Below are 6,132 nucleotides of genomic sequence, written 5' to 3' on the forward strand. Positions count from 1 at the left end.
GAGAGCAAACCAAATGTAATGTTCCATGATATAACGGCATAGCATTTCTGGTTAACTGAATTAGAAATTACAAATTGTGATTCTAATCCCTCAAGAAAAAAAAGTCTTAAGGATGCATTGCTGAATTGACTCATCTTGCTGTTGCTTCATGTTACTCGTGAATACAGATTCAGAAATTTTTTAAAAACATTTTTTTACACATCAGTAAAAATGGATGGAAGAGGTGACAGGAGCAACAATGTTGCTGATGGTAAGTACTGTGTATTTTTTTTTATACTTTTCCTCTGACAATATCAAACACTATTTTTTAGGAATATTGTGACTGAATACAATGTGACATTGCAGGCCCACAGTTGAATCTATACCCAAGGTTAATCATAAATGGAGATGCTCCGCCAGTCAATCCAGTTCTCAATGCAGTTTTGGAGCCCATCGAATTTCTGGTGGATGTTGGATTAGTGGATACTTTTGGAGGCAGAAGGCATCTTTTGCAACAACTCACAATCCAGCCTGTCAACACTAATAACAGTAATGTTATTGACATGGAAGACAACGTGGAAGTCCCATTGGAGGACCTCACTGGAGGATCCAGCAGTGAGGATGATAAAGATGAAGAGGGTGACGACAATAAATTGAGGTGGTGGGATGAGTTTCTCGACAGTGAGTCGGACTCCAACTCCGATACTGACTTTGATAGCTCTGGCAGTAGTTATGTGGATTGCATGGAGGTGCCTCCAGACCACAATCCCAGTGGTCAAATTCATTGGGATTACTGTAAACATTTTTCAGAAAAAGAATCACCCCCTGAGGAATATAAGAAGTCCTGTGAAGATGAGGGCGCAAGCCCTGGGGGTGGCATGATTCAGTAAGCGGGTGTGTTGAGGAAGCAAAGAAAATGCCTCAAAAAGTCTCATGTTGTATAAAACCAACATTGGCAATAAATATATATATTGTAACCTCACCTTTATGATAGACCTTGCTTCTATAAGAATTTGAATTTAGCAGCAATACCACTGGTGATAGTAGTTACAAGAATTTATTATCCATCCATCCATCCATTTTCTTGCTGATATCACCTTGTCCTCATTAAGGTTCTGGTTAACTAGAACCTATCCCAACTTTGAGGGAGAGGCGGATTTACCCTGGGCTGGCCAACAGTCAATCACAAACTTTTTTGTGGGGGGGCAATTTTGGTGTTGAAGTAACCCAATAATCAAATATGGTGGCTTGGTGAAAACTGTTAAGCACATCTGCCTCAGAGTTCTAAGGACCGGGGTTGAAATCCTGCCCACACCTGTGTGGAGATTGCATGTTCTCCCCATGCCTGCGAGGGTTTTCTCCAGGCACTCCGGTTTCCTCCCACATCCCAAAAACATGCAACATGAATTGGACACTAAATTGCCCTGAGTGAGATTGTGAGTACGACTGTTGTCTGTGTCTATGTGTTCAGCGATTGGCTGGCAACCAGCTCACGGTTTACCCTGCCTCCTGCCTGTTGACAGCTGAGATAGGCTCTGGCACTCCTATGACCCTTGTGAGGATAAGTGGCTAAGAAAATCGATGATGGATGGAAGGATAATTTCACAGTGAATATAGAATTTTTTAAGATTGAGTTTCTGTGTGGCCGTATGGAAGACGACTGGTTAGTCGTCTGCCTCACAGTTACGAAGATCCGAGTTCAAATCCAGGTTTGCCTGGATAAAATTTGCATGTTTTACCGATGTATTGTTGGTTAATCAAAGATTCTAAATTGCCTGTAGGTTTGCGAATGCATGTTTCTCTGTGCACTGTGATTGGCTGGCAACCAATCCAGTGTATACCCTGCCTCTCACCTGAAGATAGCTGGGTAGCCCGGCTGCAGCAAGCCTGTGACCCTTGTGAGGATAAGGAGGATGGAAAATAGATGGAAATTGTCAGTGTTAATAATTCAGATTCAAAATCTGACAGGGCAGCACGGTGACGCAGTTGTAGAGTGTTGGCCTCACAGTTCTGAGGACCGGGGTTCAAATCTCGGCCCCTCTTGTGTGGAGTTCGCATGTTCTTCCTGTGCCTGGGTGGGTTTTCTCCGGGCATTCCAATTTCCTCGCACACTCCAAAAACATGAATTGTTTCAAGACTTTAATTTGCCCCTAGGTGTGATTGTGAGTGCGACTGTCGTCTGTCTCCATGTGTCCTGCAATTGGCTGGTATAGGCTCCAGAAGTCCCCCAATCCTTGTGAGGATAAGTGGCAAATAAGATGGATGGATAAAGATCTGATGGCACAGTTAACTTCTGTTGTAGGGTGATGCCTTAGCGCCTTCTATTGGCCACCCACTACAGGTCATCTCATTGGCCAATAAGTCTCAAGACCTGTGAAAAATAGATTTTAAAAAATAAGATACAAGGACACAATATTGAAAAAAAATATTTGCAGTTGAGAATTTTTGCAAAGGTACAAATGAAGCCAGAATCTGCCTTGACACATTCATGGCCATGTCTTTGCTCAAAGTGTTGTCTGAGCTCTGCAGGATCTCGCCCACTGGTGTTATCCTCCGATCCATTAGGATCTGATTCCTACTATAGAAACCACCATCGGGGCCCACTCTGTGTTCATATTAGTAATCTACCATCACTCCCATCATTCAACCTTCATCCATTCATACCATTGTCCCTTCATCTTGCCATGCATCTGTGCAGAGCAAGAGAGAAACTCAGTAAAGTAAGAGAACTCATTGGGCTTGGCACACAGTAGGTGGCAAATCTGTCCGGATAAAACAAACGGGTGTTATAATTCACTATTGTATCAGTGCCCGATACAGATAGCCCTGTTGTGAGGGGTTCAGTGGGGTTGTATACTTTTTACATGACTCTGTGATGTCCAGAAATTGCAGCCTAAAAGGGAACTGATTTCAAAGAACAATATCCACCACGGCGATAGGATTAAAACATACCTAAAATAATGGAATAAGCCCAAAAGGGCATAGTAGTGAATATTCAAACCAATTTATATTTAGAATGTGGGCTTTTCAACACACCATGTTCTTTATGGTTATTGAGTGAATAACAAGAGGAAGAGGGGGATGATATGGTGTGCTCTTGATGGAGGATGCTGAGGAAGAGGAGGAGGAGGAAGATGAAGGGGGAGGGGTGGCAAATTGTGGTGCATTCTGTGTCAGCTCAGCCAGAGTCTGGCAGGCACCCAATTACAGTGCAGGAAAGCAGTGCCACTTCAGTTCAGTGTGTCACTGAGGGGAAAAGGAGTGGGTGGAATACAGAGTTGTGTGGAATATGGGAGGAGAACATAAGGAGGCATAGAAACTGATCGAATAAAGAGGGATGAGACAGAAAAAAATGGGAGGGGGCGCAGTGAGAAAGAGCCAAACAATATGGGACCCACCAATGCTGATGCAAACTACTCAATATGTTGTTTGAGAACAAACCTCACAAACTACATTTATTTGACATGATCCAATTCTTCAATATGCCAAAGACAAGGTTTCTTATTAAAACATTCTTAGGGCGGCACACATGCCTCCCAATCCTTTTTCTGTATGCTGTCATAAAGACATTAAAACAATAAATGAATAATTTAATTGACTTTATTTCATCCCTCTATAGCATCTATTTTGTATTAGAAAATGCACATCTTTTTTTGTACTATTAATTTAAGCCTATCTCTTGCATCTTCCTCTCTCAGCCCAACTGCCCTCATGTCTTTCCTCACCACATCCATAAACCTCTTTGGTCTTCCTCTCGCTCTTCTGCCTGGCAGCACCCTCCTCAGCACCCTTCCACCAATATACTCACTCTCTCGTCTCTGAACATGTCCAAACCATCGAAGTCTTCTCTCTCAAACTTTGTCTCCAAAACATCCAACTTTGGCTATCCCTCTAATGAGCTCATTTCTAATCCTATCCAACCTGTTCACTCCGACCGAGAACCTCGACATCTTCATTTCTGCTACCTCCAGTTGTGTTTCCTGTTGTTTCTTCAGTGCCACCGTCTCTAATCCGTACATCATGGCCGGCCTCACCACTGTTTTATAAACTTTGCCCTTCATCCTAGCAGAGACTCTTCTGTCACATAACACACCAGACACCTTCCGCCAGCTGTTCCAACCTACTTGGACCCATTTCTTCACTTCCTTTCCACACTCACCATTGCTCTGGATGGTTGACCCTAAATATTTAAAGTTGTCCACGTGTGGTATCGCTTCTCCCTGTAGCCTCACTCTTCCCCCTCCACCTTTCTCATTCACGCGCATATATTCTGTTTTACTTCGGCTAATCTTCATTCCTCTCCTTTCCAGTGTATGTCTCCATCTTTCTAATTGTTCCTCTGCATGCTCTCTGCTTTCACTGCAGATCACAATGTCATCTGTGAACATCATGGTCCAAGGAGATTCCAGTCTAACCTCCACTGTCAGTCTATCCATTACCACTGCAAACAGGAAGGGGCTCAGAGCTGATCCCTGATGCAGTCCCACCTCCACCTTAAATTCTTCTGTCACACCTACGGCACACATCACCATTGTTCTGCTGCCATCATACATGTCCTGTACTATTTTAACATACTTCTCTGCCACACCAAATTTACGCATGCAGTACCACAGTTCCTCTCTTGGTACTCTGTCATAGGCTTTCTCTAGATCCACAAGGACACAATGTAGCTCCTTCTGACCTTCTCTGTACTTTTCCACTAGCATCCTCAAGGCAAATAATGCATCTGCGGTACTCTTTCTAGGCATGAAACCATATTGTTGCTCGCAGATACTTACTTCTGACCTGAGTCTAGCCTTCACTACTCTTTCCCATAACTTCATTGTGTGGCTCATCAACTTTATTCCTCGATAGTTCCCACAGTTCTGAACATCGCCTTTGTTCTTAAAAATGGGAACTAGAGCACTTTTTCCCCATTCTTCAGGCATCTTTTCGCCCGCTAGTATTCTATTGAATAAGTTGGTCAAAAACTCCACAGCCATCTCTCCAAATTGCTTCCATACCTCCACAGTTATGTCATCAGGGCCAACTGCCTTTCCATTTGTCATCCTTTGTAGTGCCTTCTGATTTCCCCCTTAATAATCATTGCCACCTCCTGGTCCTTCACACTTGCCTCTTCAACTCTTCCTTCTCTCTCATTTTCTTCATTCATCAACTTCTCAAAGTATTCTTTCCATCTATTTTGTACACTACTAGCACCAGTCAACACATTTTCATCTCTATCCTTAATCACCCTGACCTGCTGCACATCCTTCCCATCTCTATCCCTCTGTCTGGCTAACCTGTAGAGATCCTTTTCTCCTTTCGTGTCCAACCTTGTGTACATGTCTTCATATGCCTCTTGTTTAGCCTTTGCCACCTCTGCCTTTGTCCTACGTCGCATCTCGATGTACTCCTTTTGCCTCTCCTCAGTCCTCTCAGTGTCCCACTTCTTCTTCGCGAATCTTTTTCCTTGTATGACTCCCTGTATTTTGGGGTTCCACCACCAAGTTTCATTCTCCCCTTTCCTACCAAAAGACACAGCAAGTACTCTCCTGCCTGTCTCTCTGATTACCTTGGCTGTCGTTGTCCAGTCTTCCGGGAGCTTCTGCTGTCCATCGAGAGCCTGTCTTACCTCTTTCCGAAAGGCCGCACAACATTCTTCCTTTCTCAGCTTCCACCACATGGTTCTCTGCTCTACCTTTCTCTTCTTAATCTTCCTACCCACCACCAGAGTCATCCTACACACCAATTCCTGTAAATCTCACAATGCATTGCCGTGGTCATCATCTCCTTAATACAGTGCAGTCGTCCTGTCCCATGTGCAGAAAAGCATGATGCTACCACCCCCATGCTTCACAGTCGGGATGATGTTCTTTGGATGGAACTCATCATTCATCTTACTCCAAACACGGTTAGTGAAATTATGACCAAAAAGTTCAATTTTGGTCTCATATGACCACAAAACCTTCTCCCACGACTCCTCTGTATCATCCAAATGGTCATTGGCAAACTTAAGACGGGCCTTGACATGTGCTGGTTTAAGCGGGTGAACCTTCCGTGCCATGCATGATTTCAAACCATGACCTCTTAGTGTCTTACCAATAGTCACCTTGGAAACTGTGGTCTCAGCTTTTTTCAGGTCATTGACCAAGTCCTGTCGTGTATCATTGA

This window comes from Syngnathoides biaculeatus, chromosome 3, assembly GCF_019802595.1.
Source record: "Syngnathoides biaculeatus isolate LvHL_M chromosome 3, ASM1980259v1, whole genome shotgun sequence".
NCBI lineage: Eukaryota > Metazoa > Chordata > Actinopteri > Syngnathiformes > Syngnathidae > Syngnathoides > Syngnathoides biaculeatus.